This window comes from Dipodomys spectabilis, unplaced genomic scaffold (genome assembly GCF_019054845.1).
Source record: "Dipodomys spectabilis isolate Male_0828 unplaced genomic scaffold, ASM1905484v1 ptg000548l, whole genome shotgun sequence".
Taxonomy (NCBI): Eukaryota; Metazoa; Chordata; class Mammalia; order Rodentia; family Heteromyidae; genus Dipodomys; species Dipodomys spectabilis.
In genome coordinates, this window is record NW_024871225.1 from 78,670 (window position 1) to 96,723 (window position 18,054).

Sequence of the window (18,054 nt, forward strand, 5' to 3'; positions counted from 1 at the left end):
GTGCAGTCACACTTCTCCAGCTGTCACAACCCCGTGTGCAGTCACACTCCTCCAGCTGTCACAACCCCGTGTGCACAGTCACACTCCTCCAGCTGTGACAACCCCGTGTGCACAGTCATACTCCTCCAGCTGTCACAACCCGTGTGCACAGTCACACTCCTCCAGCTGTCACAACCCCGTGTGCACAGTCACACTCCTCCAGCTGTGACAACCCCGTGTGCAGTCACACTCCTCCACCTGTGACTACCCCGTGTGCACAGTCACACTCCTCCAGCTGTGACAACCCCGTGTGCACAGTCACACTCCTCCAGCTGTCACAACCCCGTGTGCACAGTCACACTCCTCCAGCTGTGACAACCCCGTGTGCACAGTCACACTCCTCCAGCTGTCACAACCCCGTGTGCACAGTCACACTCCTCCAGCTGTGACAACCCCGTGTGCACAGTCACACTCCTCCAGCTGTGACAACCCCGTGTGCACAGTCACACTCCTCCAGCTGTCACAACCCCGTGTGCACAGTCACACTCCTCCAGCTGTGACAACCCCGTGTGCACAGTCACACTCCTCCAGCTGTGACAACCCCGTGTGCAGTCACACTCCTCCAGCTGTCACAACCCCGTGTGCAGTCACACTCCTCCAGCTGTGACAACCCCGTGTGCACAGTCACACTCCTCCAGCTGTGACAACCCCGTGTGCTGTCACACTCCTCCAGCTGTCACAACCCCGTGTGCACAGTCACACTCCTCCAGCTGTCACAACCCCGTGTGCACAGTCACACTCCTCCAGCTGTCACAACCCCGTGTGCACAGTCACACTCCTCCAGCTGTGACAACCCCGTGTGCACAGTCACACTCCTCCAGCTGTGACAACCCCGTGTGCACAGTCACACTCCTCCAGCTGTCACAACCCCTTGTGCACAGTCACACTCCTCCAGCTGTGACAACCCCGTGTGCTGTCACACTCCTCCAGCTGTGACAACCCCGTGTGCAGTCACACTCCTCCAGCTGTGACAACCCCGTGTGCTGTCACACTCCTCCAGCTGTCACAACCCCGTGTGCACAGTCACAGTCCTCCAGCTGTCACAACCCCGTGTGCAGTCACAGTCCTCCAGCTGTCACAACCCCGTGTGCAGTCACACTCCTCCAGCTGTGACAACCCCGTGTGCACAGTCACACTCCTCCAGCTGTCACAACCCCGTGTGCACAGTCACACTCCTCCAGCTGTCACAACCCCGTGTGCAGTCACACTCCTCCAGCTGTGACAACCCCGTGTGCTGTCACACTCCTCCAGCTGTGACAACCCCGTGTGCACAGTCACACTCCTCCAGCTGTCACAACCCCGTGTGCACAGTCACACTCCTCCAGCTGTCACAACCCCGTGTGCACAGTCACACTCCTCCAGCTGTCACAACCCCGTGTGCAGTCACACTCCTCCAGCTGTGACAACCCCGTGTGCACAGTCACACTCCTCCAGCTGTGACAACCCCGTGTGCACAGTCACACTCCTCCAGCTGTGACAACCCCGTGTGCAGTCACAGTCCTCCAGCTGTCACAACCCCGTGTGCAGTCACACTCCTCCAGCTGTCACAACCCCGTGTGCAGTCACACTCCTCCAGCTGTGACAACCCCGTGTGCACAGTCACACTCCTCCAGCTGTGACAACCCCGTGTGCAGTCACACTCCTCCAGCTGTCACAACCCCGTGTGCACAGTCACACTCCTCCAGCTGTCACAACCCCGTGTGCAGTCACACTCCTCCAGCTGTCACAACCCCGTGTGCACAGTCACACTCCTCCAGCTGGCACAACCCCGTGTGCACAGTCACACTCCTCCAGCTGTCACAACCCCGTGTGCACAGTCACACTCCTCCAGCTGTGACAACCCCGTGTGCAGTCACACTCCTCCAGCTGTCACAACCCTGTGTGCACAGTCACACTCCTCCAGCTGTCACAACCCCGTGTGCACAGTCACACTCCTCCAGCTGTCACAACCCCGTGTGCAGTCACACTCCTCCAGCTGTGACAACCCCGTGTGCTGTCACACTCCTCCAGCTGTGACAACCCCGTGTGCACAGTCACACTCCTCCAGCTGTCACAACCCCGTGTGCACAGTCACACTCCTCCAGCTGTCACAACCCCGTGTGCACAGTCACACTCCTCCAGCTGTCACAACCCCGTGTGCAGTCACACTCCTCCAGCTGTGACAACCCCGTGTGCACAGTCACACTCCTCCAGCTGTGACAACCCCGTGTGCACAGTCACACTCCTCCAGCTGTGACAACCCCGTGTGCAGTCACAGTCCTCCAGCTGTCACAACCCCGTGTGCAGTCACACTCCTCCAGCTGTCACAACCCCGTGTGCAGTCACACTCCTCCAGCTGTGACAACCCCGTGTGCACAGTCACACTCCTCCAGCTGTGACAACCCCGTGTGCAGTCACACTCCTCCAGCTGTCACAACCCCGTGTGCACAGTCACACTCCTCCAGCTGTCACAACCCCGTGTGCAGTCACACTCCTCCAGCTGTCACAACCCCGTGTGCACAGTCACACTCCTCCAGCTGGCACAACCCCGTGTGCACAGTCACACTCCTCCAGCTGTCACAACCCCGTGTGCACAGTCACACTCCTCCAGCTGTGACAACCCCGTGTGCAGTCACACTCCTCCAGCTGTCACAACCCTGTGTGCACAGTCACACTCCTCCAGCTGTCACAACCCCGTGTGCACAGTCACAGTCCTCCAGCTGTCACAACCCCGTGTGCAGTCACAGTCCTCCAGCTGTCACAACCCCGTGTGTAGTCACACTCCTCCAGCTGTCACAACCCCGTGTGCAGTCACACTCCTCCAGCTGTGACAACCCCGTGTGCACAGTCACACTCCTCCAGCTGTCACAACCCTGTGTGCACAGTCACACTCCTCCAGCTGTCACAACCCCGTGTGCAGTCACAGTCCTCCAGCTGTGACAACCCCGTGTGCACAGTCACACTCCTCCAGCTGTCACAACCCCGTGTGCAGTCACACTCCTCCAGCTGTCACAACCCCGTGTGCACAGTCACACTCCTCCAGCTGGCACAACCCTGTGTGCACAGTCACACTCCTCCAGCTGTGACAACCCCGTGTGCTGTCACACTCCTCCAGCTGTGACAACCCCGTGTGCACAGTCACACTCCTCCAGCTGTCACAACCCCGTGTGCACAGTCACACTCCTCCAGCTGTGACAACCCCGTGTGCACAGTCACACTCCTCCAGCTGTCACAACCCCGTGTGCACAGTCACACTCCTCCAGCTGTCACAACCCCGTGTGCACAGTCACACTCCTCCCGCACGGTCACACTCCTCCTGCACGGTCACACTCCTCGCGCCCGCGCGCACGGTCACACTCCTCTCCTCCCGCACGGTGACACTCCTCCCGCCCGTGCGCATGGTCACACTCCCCCCCCCCCCCCCCCGCCCGCTCCGCCCGCGCGCATGGCCACACTCTTCCCGCAGCGCTCCGCCCGCGCGCATGGCCACACTCCTCCCGCAGGGCTCCGCCGGCGCACGGTCACACTCCTCCCGCATGGTCACACTCCTCGCGCCCGCCCGCACGGTCATGCTCCTCCCGCAAGGTCACACTCCTCCCGCAAGGTCACACTCCTCCTGCCCGCACTGCCCGCGCGCACGGTCACACTCCTCCCGCATGGTCACACTCCTCCCGCACCGTCACACTCCTCGCGCCCGCGCGCACCGTCACACTCCTCCCGCACCGTCACACTCCTCCCGCACCGTCACACTCCTCCCGCACGGTCACACTCCTCCCGCACCGTCACACTCCTCCCGCCCGCGCACGGTCACACTCCTCCCGCACCGTCACACTCCTCCCGCACCGTCACACTCCTCCCGCACCGTCACACTCCTCCCGCACCGTCACACTCCTCCCGCACCGTCACACTCCTCCCGCACGGTCACGCTCCTCCCGCCCGCGCGCACCGTCACACTCCTCCCGCACGGTCACACTCCTCCCGCACCGTCACACTCCTCCCGCACCGTCACACTCCTCCCGCACCGTCACACTCCTCCCGCACCGTCACACTCCTCCCGCACCGTCACACTCCTCCCGCACCGTCACACTCCTTCCGCACCGTCACACTCCTCCCGCACGGTCACACTCCTCCCGCACCGTCACACTCCTCCCGCACCGTCACACTCCTCCCGCCCGCGCACGGTCACACTCCTCCCGCACGGTCACACTCCTCCCGCACCGTCACACTCCTCCCGCCCGCGCACGGTCACACTCCTCCCGCACGGTCACACTCCTCCCGCACGGTCACACTCCTCCCGCACCGTCACACTCCTCCCGCACGGTCACACTCCTCCCGCACCGTCACACTCCTCCGGCACCGTCACACTCCTCCCGCACCGTCACACTCCTCCCGCACGGTCACACTCCTCCCGCACCGTCACACTCCTCCCGCACCGTCACACTCCTCCCGCACGGTCACACTCCTCCCGCACCGTCACACTCCTCCCGCACGGTCACACTCCTCGCGCACGGTCACACTCCTCCCGCCCCGTCACACTCCTCCCGCACCGTCACACTCCTCCCGCACCGTCACACTCCTCCCGCCCGCGCACGGTCACACTCCTCCCGCACGGTCACACTCCTCCCGCACGGTCACACTCCTCCCGCACCGTCACACTCCTCCCGCACGGTCACACTCCTCCCGCACCGTCACACTCCTCCGGCACCGTCACACTCCTCCCGCACGGTCACACTCCTCCCGCACGGTCACACTCCTCCCGCACCGTCACACTCCTCCCGCACGGTCACACTCCTCCCGCACCGTCACACTCCTCCCGCACCGTCACACTCCTCCCGCACCGTCACACTCCTCCCGCACCGTCACACTCCTCCCGCACCGTCACACTCCTCCCGCACCGTCACACTCCTCCCGCACCGTCACACTCCTCCCGCACCGTCACACTCCTCCCGCACCGTCACACTCCTCCCGCACGGTCACACTCCTCCCGCACCGTCACACTCCTCCCGCACCGTCACACTCCTCCCGCACGGTCACACTCCTCCCGCACCGTCACACTCCTCCCGCACGGTCACACTCCTCCCGCACCGTCACACTCCTCCCGCACCGTCACACTCCTCCCGCACCGTCACACTCCTCCCGCACCGTCACACTCCTCCCGCCCGCGCGCACGGTCACACTCCTCCCGCACGGTCACACTCCTCCCGCACCGTCACACTCCTCCCGCACGGTCACACTCCTCCCGCACCGTCACACTCCTCCCGCACCGTCACACTCCTCCCGCCCGCGCACCGTCACACTCCTCCCGCACCGTCACACTCCTCCCGCACCGTCACACTCCTCCCGCACCGTCACACTCCTCCCGCACGGTCACACTCCTCCCGCACCGTCACACTCCTCCCGCACCGTCACACTCCTCCCGCACGGTCACACTCCTCCCGCACCGTCACACTCCTCCCGCACCGTCACACTCCTCCCGCACCGTCACACTCCTCCCGCACCGTCACACTCCTCCCGCACGGTCACACTCCTCCCGCACCGTCACACTCCTCCCGCACCGTCACACTCCTCCCGCACCGTCACACTCCTCCCGCACGGTCACACTCCTCCCGCCCGCACCGTCACACTCCTCCCGCACCGTCACACTCCTCCCGCACCGTCACACTCCTCCCGCACCGTCACACTCCTCCCGCACCGTCACACTCCTCCCGCACCGTCACACTCCTCCCGCCCGCACCGTCACACTCCTCCCGCACCGTCACACTCCTCCCGCACCGTCACACTCCTCCCGCACCGTCACACTCCTCCCGCACCGTCACACTCCTCCCGCACGGTCACACTCCTCGCGCACCGTCACACTCCTCCCGCACGGTCACACTCCTCCCGCACCGTCACACTCCTCCCGCACCGTCACACTCCTCCCGCACGGTCACACTCCTCCCGCACCGTCACACTCCTCCCGCACGGTCACACTCCTCCCGCACCGTCACACTCCTCCCGCACGGTCACACTCCTCCCGCACCGTCACACTCCTCCCGCACGGTCACACTCCTCCCGCCCGCACCGTCCCCCCGCCGCCCCCGCGGTCTCGCGCACACCCCGGCCGCCCGGGCCGCCCGTCCGTTCGGTCTTGGCGCCCACGTCACTACGGAGAAGTGGAGGCTGTGGGGGGGGAGGAGGAGGAGAAGGAGGAGGGAGAGGAGCAGCAGGAACCTCTGCCGCCGCGGGGCTCACCTTCATGTCAGGAACCGGCTAGCCGCTCGCGCAAGGCCGGAAGACGCTCAAACGCGCCGGAAGTCCCGCCCGCCGCCGCCGCACCGCGCCACGCCAGCTCTTGGACCCCCGCGCACAGCACGCTGGGGTGGGGGCGGGGCCTTTTGTGGCCATGGGCGTGGTCTGCTCCGGGGCGGCCTCTGGGCGGGGCCTCTGGGGACGTGGGCGGGCGCGCGGTGCGCGCGCGTCTCAGCGCGTCTCCTGCCCGTTCCGGAGCCGCGCGCGGGGTGGGCGCGGACGGCTGCGGCGGAGCCAGTCGCGCCCCGCGAGGGCGCCAGTGCTGAGCACCTCCTCCGGCCCCCGTGTCCTCGGCCCCCTCGGCGGGGCCCCAGCTCGGAGGGCCCGGCCCGGCCCCGTCCGCCCCCCCGCCCCCCCCCCCGCATCCCTCGCGGTCCCCGCAGCCTCCGGCAGGAAAACCACGCAGCCGGCCCCGCCCTGCCGCGCCGCCAGCCCAGCCCGCTTCTGGAGCTTTCTGTGGAGCTGCTCCCCATTTATGCCGCAGCGACGACTTCCACTGAGCCCAGGCTCGCGCCCCTCCCGTCCCGTCTCCTGCTTCCCTGCACGGCCGCCACGCCTCCGCGTCCACGGGGGCGCGCGCGGCCCGCCACGCCTCCTCTCCACGTCTCACGAGGGGTGTGCACGCCACGCCTCCTGTCCACGTCTCATGAGGAGTGTGCACGCCACGCCTCCTGCCACGTCTCATGAGGGGTGTGCACGCCACGCCTCCTGTCCACGTCTCACGAGGGGTGTGCACGCCACGCCTCCTGTCCACGTCTCACGAGGGGTGTGCACGCCACGCCTCCTGTCCACGTCTCACGAGGGGTGTGCACGCCACGCCTCCTGTCCACGTCTCATGAGGAGTGTGCACGCCACGCCTCCTGCCACGTCTCATGAGGGGTGTGCACGCCACGCCTCCTGTCCACGTCTCACGAGGGGTGTGCACGCCACGCCTCCTGTCCACGTCTCACGAGGGGTGTGCACGCCACGCCTCCTGTCCACGTCTCGCGAGGGGTGTGCACGGCGCGCCACGTCTCCTGTCCATATCTCGCGAGGTGTGTGCACGGCGCGCCACGCCTACTGTCCACGTCTCGCGAGGGGTGTGCACGGCGCGCCACGCCTACTGTCCACGTCTCGTGAGGGGTGTGCACGGCGCGCCACGCCTACTGTCCACGTCTCGCGAGGGGTGTGCACGGCGCGCCACGTCTCCTGTCCATATCTCGCGAGGTGTGTGCACGGCGCGCCACGCCTACTGTCCACGTCTCGCGAGGGGTGTGCACGGCGCGCCACGTCTCCTGTCCATATCTCGCGAGGTGTGTGCACGGCGCGCCACGCCTCCTGTCCACGTCTCGCGAGGGGTGTGCACGGCGCGCCACGTCTCCTGTCCATATCTCGCGAGGTGTGTGCACGGCGCGCCACGCCTACTGTCCACGTCTCGCGAGGGGTGTGCACGGCGCGCCACGCCTACTGTCCACGTCTCGTGAGGGGTGTGCACGGCGCGCCACGCCTACTGTCCACGTCTCGCGAGGGGTGTGCACTGCGTACCACGTCTCCTGTCCATATCTCGCGAGGTGTGTGCACGGCGCGCCACGTCTCCTCTCCACATCTCACGAGGTGTGTGCACAGCGCGCCACGCCTCCTGTCCACGTCTCACGAGGGGTGTGCACGCCACGCCTCCTGTCCACGTCTCGCGAGGGGTGTGCACGGCGCGCCACGCCTCCTGTCCACGTCTCACGAGGGGTGTGCACGCCACGCCTCCTGTCCACGTCTCGCGAGGGGTGTGCACGGCGCGCCACGCCTACTGTCCACGTCTCGCGAGGGGTGTGCACGCCACGCCTCCTGTCCACGTCTCGCGAGGGGTGTGCACGGCGCGCCACGCCTCCTGTCCACGTCTCGCGAGGGGTGTGCACGGCGCGCCACGTCTCCTCTCCACGTCTCGTGAGGGGTGTGCACGGCGCGCCACGTCTCCTCTCCACATCTCGCGGGGGTGTGCACGGCGCGCCACGCCTCCTGTCCACGTCTCGCGAGGGGTGTGCACGCCACGCCTCCTGTCCACGTCTCGCGAGGGGTGTGCACGGCGCGCCACGTCTCCTCTCCCATCTCGCGGGGGTGTGCACGGCGCGCCACGCCTCCTGTCCACGTCTCGCGAGGGGTGTGCACGGCGCGCCACGTCTCCTCTCCACGTCTCGCGAGGGGTGTGCACGGCGCGCCACGTCTCCGCTCCACGGCTCACAAGGGGTGTGCACGGCGCGCCACGCCTCCGCTCCACGGCTCACAAGGGGTGTGCACGGCGCGCCACGTCTCCGCTCCACGTCTCGCGAGGGGTGTGCACGGCGCGCCACGCCTCCTGTCCACGTCTCCCGAGGGGTGTGCACGGCACGCCACGCCTCCTGTCCACGTCTCACGAGGGGTGTGCACGGCGCGCCACGTCTCCGCTCCACATCTCGCGGGGGTGTGCACGGCGCGCCACGCCTCCTGTCCACGTCTCGCGAGGGGTGTGCACGGCGCGCCACGCCTCCTGTCCACGTCTCCCGAGGGCTACAGGAGGGTGTGCAGAGGCACACCACCCACTGCTCTCTGCTTTCCTGACATCCAGTCCCACAGGCCACCCACCGTGACCAGGTGATCCAGATGCTGACCCCCAGATCCAGCAGAGCTCTGAACAAGGCCCCAGAGCTATGTAGGGAATTTTGGGAGTGGTGTAGTCCTGGCAGTACTAAAGAGGCCAAAGCTCCTTAGGACAGGATCCCAGTAGGGTCAGAGGTCTGCAAAATCATGAAGGGTTCACTGTGCTTGGGTGCTGTTCAGTAGCCTAGAACAGAAGGCAGGGAACTCTTCCCAGTGCCCAGCTGTACACATCTCTCAGGGGCCTGTTTAGTTGATTTTTTTTTTTTTTTTTGTCGGTCCTAGGTCTTGAACTCTGGGCCTGGGCGCTGTCCCTCAGCTCTGCAGCTCTGCAGCTTTTTAGCTAGTGCCCCACTGCTTGCGCCACAGAGCCACTTCCAGTTTTCTAGTGGTTCATTGGAGATAAGAATCTCATGGACTTTCCTACTCCGACTGGCTTTGAACCAAGATCCTCAGATCTCAGCCTCCTGAATAGCTAGGATGACGGGTGTGAGCCACCAGTGCCCAATGGGTCTGTTTAGTTGTAGGTACACAGGAGTCAGTCCCCCAGCTGCCCAGACAGCACCAAGATGCTCTAGATCTACAGTAAAAATGGCTTAAAAATCACTTTTTATAGTGAGGTGCTGGTGGCTCACACCTAGCTACTCAGTAGGCTCAGATCTGAAGACTGCAGTTCAAAGCCAGCTTAGGCAGGAAAGTCCATGAGACTCTTTTCTCCAATTAACTACCAAAAAGTGGGAAGTAGCGCTGTGGCTCAAGTGGTAAAGTGCTAGCCTTGAGCAAAACAGTTCAGACCCAGGCCCTGAGTTCAAGCCCTAGGACCAGCATACACATACACACAAAAAAATCATGCTTTGTGGTGCTGGGAATCAAACCCAGGGCCTCTCTAATGCTGAGCTATATCCCCATTACCAAAGGGACTTTTTGAAATGGTCATCCATCTTTACCCATTGGGAGATGTAGAAAGAAGCAAAGAAGGGTCTAGGAGAATGAGGATAAGGCATTAGCATTCCTATATTAAGTGAAACCTGAACATACTTTGTGTTTAAAGTGATAGAGTGCCAGCCATGAACAGTCACAGGACAGTGAGAGGCCCTGAGCTCAAGCTCCCAAGCTGGCAAGAAAAGTTTCTGGGACATCTAAGCTAACTCGGCACCTACTACATTTAGAATTCGTTGCATGCTTTAGATTTCTGAGATTGTGTTGTCAATGTAGAGAACCTAAAGCACTTGTTGTGGGGAGGGGCAGTGAGGCCACTCAGTCCTCAGTGAAAATGTACAAGATTTTATTGAGTTAAAGTACTAATGCGGGGCTAGGAGGGTGGCTCAGTAGAGCACTAGCCTTGCATGCATGAGGCCCTGGGATTCCTCGGCACCACATAAGCAAAAAGAAAAAAAGCCAGAAGTAGCTGTGGCTCAAGTGGTAGAGCGCTAGCCTTGAGCTGAAGAGCTGAGGGACAGCACCCAGGCCAACAGTTCAGGCCCCATGACCGGACCCCCGCCCAAAAAAAAGAAAAGAAAAGTACTGACACGCCAGGACCACACCTGGAGTTGGGATCCCAGGAAAAGGCCGGAGGGCTAGCCCACTTGGGCTTTTAAGCATTTTGGGTTAGGGCAGGGGAAAGGGGGCGGGGGAGGGCTGGGTGTTGGTTTTAGCCAATGATTGTTACAAGAAATGCACGCCTTGAGTTTAAATTTCCCGCCTAGGTTTTGCTGGTGGAAAGCCGGTGAATAGAACAAAGGGTGGTGATGGTCTGCTGGTTAGGGCTCCCATTGCTCTGAAAACAGCAGAAGCAGAGTTACAGAGTTACAATTACAGTTACTAGCTAAAGTAATGAGTTACCAGGGAAGTCTTTTTTTTTTTTTTTTTTTGGGGTCCGGTCATGGGGCCTGAACTCTGGGCCTGGGCGCTGTCCCTCAGCTCTTCAGCTCAAGGCTAGCGCTCTACCACTTGAGCCACAGTGCCACTTCCGGCTTTTTTCTTTTTGCTTATGTGGTGCTGAGGAATCGAACCCAGGGCCTCGAGCATGCAAGGCAAGCGCTCTACCACTGAGCCACCTTCCCAGCCCCTACCAGGGAAGTCTTATCCACAGCACACTTACATTTATATCTTTTTTTTTTTTTGTCTGGTCGTGGGACCTGAACTCTGGGCCTGGGCTCTGTCCCTCAGCTCTTCAGCTCAAGGCTAGCGCTCTACCACAGCACCACTTCCAGCTTTTTTCTTTTTTGCTTATGTGGTGCTGAGGAATCGAACCCAGAGCCTCATGTGTGCAAGGCAAGCACTCTACCACTGAGCCAACTTCCCAGCCCTACATTTATATCTTAAAATCATTCATTATCCATTTTACACAATCCACGTCAACTATCATATTCCATCTTTACATCCTCCACCATATCACACTAAAAAAGAATATTTCATTTATAAATTTATAAATTCAGCTTGAAATGTTGAAAATCCTTAATTAACTGGATTTGTAGGTGGTTCTAAACATCATGCAGAGGCTCTAATAGTGTCTATAGCCAAGCTGTGGTGATACATATAACCCCCGCTACACAAGAGACACAGGAGGATTGTAGGGAAAAGCACAACCGTAGCTGAAAAATAACCTGAAGCAAAAAGGCCTGGAGGTGTGGCTAAACTGGCAGAAAGAGGGCTTGCCTAGCAAGTTTGGGACCCTAAGTTCAAACAAGCCTAGTGGGGGGCTGGGAATGTGGCTTAATGGTAGAGGGCTTGCCTAGCAAGCAGGAAGCCTGGGTTTTATTCCTCAGTACCACATACACAGAAAAAACCCAAAGCGGCACTGTGGCTCAAGTGGTAGAGTGCTAGCCTTGAGCAAAAGAAGCTCAGAGACAGTGTCCAGGCCCTGAGTTCAAGGCCAATGACCAAAAAAACAAAAAAAGAAAAAACAAAGACAAAAACAAACAAGCCTGGTGTGGTGGGGCCTACCTGTAAACCCAGCACTGGGATTCAACAAAGTGAATTGAATCCTAAGCATTTAACTCTGTGTATACTCCCTCCCCTTTGCCCAGCCCTCAATCCAGTTTCCTAGCTCTTCCTACCAGGTCAGTGTGGGGTGCTCTTCCCGGCTGAAGGCCAAACCCTGAGGTTGAGCCTGGCGCTGGCCCCGTGGAGACTGACCTGCTTGCTCCAGCCTAGGAGCAGTTGGCAGTGGAGAAGAGCGAGCAGAGGCAGGCACTGTGGACCAAGGGGCCTTTCTGCTCTCCGCAGACCCCTCACTCCTGCCCTGGGACTAGCCCTGGCGCACCTCACTGAGACTACTTCTTGGGGACAGTCTGGGGGAACTCTCCGGTGTGACTGCGAGTCCAGCGTGTGGCCCACACCTTGACCACCCAGGGCCTCCGGTCGCTGGAGATGGCCCGTGGCTGTGGAGCCTCAGGTGAGGCTTTCATCTGGCCAGTGGCCCTGGATAGGAAGCCAGGGTGAAGGCCCGCCTTGCTGGTGGCCCTAGGCCAGTCCTCATTTGCCGAGTCAGCATAGGCTAGGTCCTTCCCGACAGTGTAGCCCGTGACTGCTTCCTGTTCCATCCAGAACCCTGGCCTCGGTGACCCGGAGGGCAGGTTCAGTGTGGACAACATCCTGTCGTTCCTGGGCCTGCAGATATCCCATTGTGGGGGCTGGGAGTCCCGGAGTGGGGACACACACCAGCAAGCCCTGCTGCAAAGATATCCTTTCTGAGTGCTGGGATAAGCAAATCCAGGCAAGAGGGAAGGAGGAAGCAGGTTCAGTCACATGCAGCAGAAGCTTCCAGATGGAGCTCCAGGGCCAACACAGCAGATTCTGTCTGTATTCCACATGTGGGCCTTGCTGGCCTTGGCAAGGGTGATAGCTGGGTACAGACATTTGGTCAGCAGCTGGGCAGGCATCTGTCTTGTCACGTGATGGCATGCTTTGTGCATTTGGAATTTGCAAGGGGCTATATGCCTCCAGGCCTCTATCAGGGGTTTCTCTGCTACTCTGAATCTCTTAAACGATTCAAAATGCCTGAAGACAAAGGGCAGAGGTCTGGGTGTGGCGTTGATAAGGACGTTGAAGCAGCATTGCTTGGTGGCTGTTGTGGGTTTTCTAGTGCACTCTCTCCAAAAAGATTGAGAGAGTGTGGCCTTACTTGGACACAAGGGTCTCTGCAAATGTCATCAAGTTATGGAGTTTGGATTGGGGTGAGCCCTAAATCCAGTGACTCAGGTCCTTATGAGGGGAAGGAGACGCTGGGCTTTAGTGGCTCCCGCTATAATCCTAGCTACTCAGAAAGCTGATATTTAAGGATCCAGGTTTGAAGGTAGCCTAGGCAGAAAAGCCCTGAGACTCTTATCTCTAGTTAACCAGTAAAAAGCTGGAAGTGGAGATGTGGGTCAAGTCGTAAGTGTCAGTCCTGGGTGAACAGGAGAGCTGAAGCCCTGAGATCAAGCCCTGTCACTGGAACAGAGACAAGGAGAATGAGCTTTGAGACAGAGACGTAAGAAGGCCATGTGCAAGTGGGAACAGGAAAGGGGCCATAGCTGTAAGCCCAGGATCACTAGCACCTGGAGACTCCATCTCAGGACCTCTAGATGAACCCTACCCGGCTGATACCTTGATTTTGGACTTCTGGCCTCTAAAATTGTGAAGAAATAAGTTCCTGTTCTTTTGTTTTGTTTTGTTTTTTGCTTCTTTTTATTCATCCGTCTTGGGGCAGGAACTCATCCGAGGTACTGCCCCTGAGCTTTTTTCAATCAAGGCTAGCACTCTATTACTTTCAGCCACAGTTGTGCTTCTGGTGGTTAATTGGAGACAAGAGTCTCACAAACTTACCTGCCCTGGCTGGCTTCGAACTGCAATCCTCAGACCTCAGCCTCTTGAACAGTTAGGATTGCAGGCGTGCCTTGGGTCAGGTTCAAATATCAGAGCAGTCCTAGGGAAACCATACTGTGGTGTGGAAAGAACCTTGTGATTGTCTCAGTGTGTTTTCTTTCCTAAAGCTGTTTCAATTCATGCTGGTTGGGCCTGTAGGAAAAGGAGCCAGGGCTTAATGCCTGAGGGGTGGGTCTGGTCTGGACAGACCATTTGCTGTAAAATCCAGCCCATGCAGCCAGCCCACTGGCAGGCCTGATGGGGAAGGTCCATGGGAGTATTTCTTGACAGATATCTCAGGAGGTCAGAGGTTATGGGTTCCTGATGTGAGGGCAAAGAGGAGCTTCATGGGGGAGGGGATGGATGTGTGTGTGTGTGTGTGTGTGTGTGTGTGTGTGTGTGTGTGTGTGTGTGTGATGAGTCTTGAACACTGGGCCTGGGCACTGTCCCTTAGCTTTTTAGCTCAAGGCTAGCGCTCTACCACTTGAGCCACAGTGCCACTTTCGGCTTTTTCTGCTTATGTGGTGGTGAGAATCAAACCCAGGGCCTCATGCATGCGAGGCAAAGCACTCTACCACTGAGCTACCCTCCCAGCCCCTGAGAGACTCTTATCTCTAAGTAACCAGCAAAAACCTGGAAGTGCAGCTGTGGCTCAAGTGGTAGAGTGCTAGCCTTGAGCAAAAAGCTAAGGGACAGGGGCTTGGGAATGTGGCTTGGTGGTAGAGTGCTTGCCTAGCATGCATGAAGCCTGGGTTCCATTCCTCAGAAAACTTGAAGTGGCGCTGTGGCTCAAGTGGTAGAGCGCTAGCCTTGAGCTGAAGAGCTGAGGGACGGCGCCCAGGCCCAGAGTTTAAGCCCTACAATTGACCAAAAAAAAAAGGTAAGGGACAGCATCCAGGCCCTGAGTTCAAGCTTCAGTATTGGCACAGTAGAAGTGGGGGCCGGTGAGGGGGTGTGTGTGTGGCCAACAAGGACTGATGGAATGGCTCCAGTAGCAGTGTAGCAGGGTGCCTGCCTTGGCAAGTCGGAGGCCCATTAAAAATAGTGATTAGCTCACGCCTGTCATCCTAGCCACTCAGCAGGCTGAGATCTGAGGATCTCGGTTCAAAGCCAGCCCGGGCAGGAAAAGTCCATGAGACTCCTATCTCCAATAAACCACTCAGAAAACCAGAAGTGGCGCTGTGGCTCAAGTGGTAGAGCGCTAGCCTTGAGCTGAAGAGCTGAGGGACAGCACCCAGGCCCAGAGTTCAGGCCCCATGATCCACAAAAACAAACAAACAAACAAAGAAAAAAAGAAAAGAAAAAATGATTAGGACAGACACATCCCGTAGACAACTGGATGAGGGAGGACACGGGGAGAAAGTGTCCTTTGGAAGTCAGGGAGAGGCCTCGGGTGAAGCCATCTCTAACACCTTAAACACAAACTCCCAGATTTCAGGACAGTGAGAGAGTGAGTGTCGGCTGTGTGTGATTGTGCATTTGTTCTGGTAGCCTCTAGTAATTCACACATCCTCCCTCCATGTTCTGTGGTTAGCTGGTGGTGCCTGGTGATACAGACTAGAAATAGTCTTTATTCTGCATGGTGCCTACTGAATCAAAAGTTCAGTTACTGAAGGAGTGGAGATTCCGTAAGAAGGAACAGCTTCAGAAAGAGGAATTGGCCAGCAATCTGTGCCATTAGAGGGCCTGCATCTCCCCAAGGCTCCAGGGTATGTGCTACTTCCTGCTTAGCAGTGTAATGACCCAGATGATGCAATGACCAAAGTCCTCAGGAATTAAGCCATTGCTGAGCGGCCTTTAGAGCGTTCTTGTGTGACCCTGAAGGGACTTTTCCAGGTGTACTGCTTCTGTGAGCAACAGGCCAAAAGATCAGAGTTCCTGGCATTCTCTGCATATTTACTGTGGCACTGGCCAATCACTGTTTCTAGTTTCTCCGTTCTTTCTATATTCTTCAATTCTTACCTTTCTTTTTCCCCAGTGGGGAAGCAGCATCTAGATATGTAGTGAAGACTGGCCTTGAAATTGAGGTTCTCGTGCCTCAGCTTGAGGCCTGAGAGCTGCCCCTTAGCTTTTTTGCTCAAGGCTATCGCTCTACCACTTGAGCCACAGCCCCACTTCTAGACTTCTAGACTTAATTGGAGAGAAGAATATCACAGACTTGCCTGCTGAGGCTGATTTCAAACCAGATCCTCAGATCTCAGCCTCCTGAGTAGCTAGGATTACAGGCGTAGTGGCTAGAATCACAGTGAATAGTTTAACCACTAAATCTAGTGATGACAGACTCAGGCCTAGCTGGAGTTTAGCTTGGTGACCCTTTGCCCCTAAGCCAACCCTCTGAGCAGTTAACTGATAGCAACTAGAGTTCTAGGAATCAATGTATCCAACCCAACATTCAGTAAACCCTGACCAGGGGATGGGTGTTTCTTTCCCTAGTTTTGCCAAATCATCAGGAAGTAGGCCTTGGAAGATAGGGTTATGTTCTTTCGAGGCCTAACATGTTCATTGGGATACTGGCTTTTGGTCCCAACTTGCCTCTTAAAATCAAATCAAGTGAAGTTGACTAGGCCTGGAACCAACCTACTTTCCTTCCCTCCTTCCTTCCTTTCTTCTCTTTCCTTCCTTCCTTTGCCCCTACTCATTTCTTTTTGGTGGTTCTGGTGGTTTGTTTGTTTGTTTTCCAGTCCTAGTGCTTGAACTCAGGGCCTGGGTACGGTCCTTGAGCTTCTTTTGCTCAAGACTAGCACTCTACCACTTAAGCCATAGCACTACCTCTGGCTTTTTCTGTGTATGTGGTACTGAGGAATCAATCCAGGGCTTCACACATTCTAGGCAAGCACTCTACCTCTAAGCCACATTCCCAGCCATTTGGTGTTTTTTAAATTTGTTTTTGTCAGTTACTCAGGGTCTGTGTGCTGTCCCTGAGCCTCTTTGTGCTCAAGGCTAGCGTGCTACTACTTGAGCCACAGCACCTCTTGTTTTGGGAGTGGTTAATTGGAGGTAAGTCTCATGGGGACTTTTCTGCCTGGGCTGGCTTCGAACAGCGGTCCTCAGATCTCAGCCTCCTGAGTAGTTGGGATTACAGGTGTGAGCCACTGGCACCCACCTAGTTCCCGTGTTCTGATTTTTGAACTCGCGGCTTTGTGCTGGCCAGGTAGTAAAGTACCACCTGAGCCATGCCCTGGCCTTGAGTTTTCTTGACCAAGAGGAGCAAAAGGGCCACCTCTAGGATTCCTTGAACAGGTCCCATCTGAATTCCTTTTGTACATTTTTTTCTTTTTTTGGGTCCTGGAGTGGGGCCTGAACTCTGGGCCTGGGTGCTGTTCCTCAGCTCTTCAGCTCAAGGTTAGCGCTCTACCACTAGAGCCACAGCGCCACTTCCGGCTTTTTTCTTTTTGCTTATGTGGTGCTGAGGAATCGAACCCAGGGCCTCAGGCATGCAAGGCAAGCACTCTACCACTGAGCCACCTTCCCAGCCCCTGAATTCCTTTTGTAACTTACACAGTTCCAAGGCTTTGCTGGGAGGGGTCCCCTTGGGGATGGCCAGGCAGGATCAAGCTTTGAAGCTAGCAAATTCCCCTCTCTGAATTTATGGTTCTAGAATTTCTGACATCTTAACTATGTTTTGACACCAGAGGCAAGAAGAGGGAGGGGTGCGCGATTGCTGGTGCGTGACTGGCAAAGGGCCGTTCTCTGGGCCTACTGTCTGCATTCACCTACAAACTGTACAGTTTTGTCAGTGAGCTCAACTTCCTGAGGTCCACGAGGCCCATGTCTTCCCCCTCAGGGTGTGTGATTTTGGGACTTGACATCTAGGTCCCCAGGGTTAGGGGATGAGGAGGAGGCTGCTGGAAGTGAGGACGGGGCCTTTACTTCCCCCATTTACCCCAGGCCAGCTCCCTTGGCCTCAAGGTGGCCTGTCCAGTGTGCAGCACCACTGGAGGACATCTGGGAGTCTGTTTATTCATTGCAGCAATTTTGCAACGGACGTGACATGCAGGGAAATTGAAGTGTTTCCAAGCACTGCATGTTATGAAGATGGCCTCTTCCTTGCTGACAGTAACTGTGGTCAGCAAAGACCGCAGGCTCCTACTCCAGATGGGAGGGGCAGGGAGGGGTCACAGGGCTTGGGGAGCAGCTGATGGCAGGATGTGTCTTTCCTGTGGTCATTTGTTGGGCTCTATAGGACCTCATGGCACACTTGTGTGACAGGATGACTGTGGGGCTCGGAGGCAGTGTCCAGGAGGGTCTCTTCAAGGATGTGGTCTGAGAGGTGACCCAAAAGGTGCTTTTACTGGG

At 58.3% G+C, this 18,054-nt stretch overlaps 1 protein-coding gene across 2 annotated transcripts in view; it reads right to left on the bottom strand.

The window, feature by feature from the left end:
• Chid1 (chitinase domain containing 1) overlaps positions 1-6,317 on the bottom strand; it is a 62,594-nt gene extending 56,277 nt beyond the window's left edge. For both annotated transcript variants that reach the window (XM_042670400.1, XM_042670399.1), the window contains exon 1: positions 6,250-6,317. The gene's annotated coding sequence lies outside the window, so the exon portion shown is untranslated. The remainder of the gene's footprint in view (positions 1-6,249) is intronic.
• Between the last annotated feature and the right edge of the window lie 11,737 nt (positions 6,318-18,054).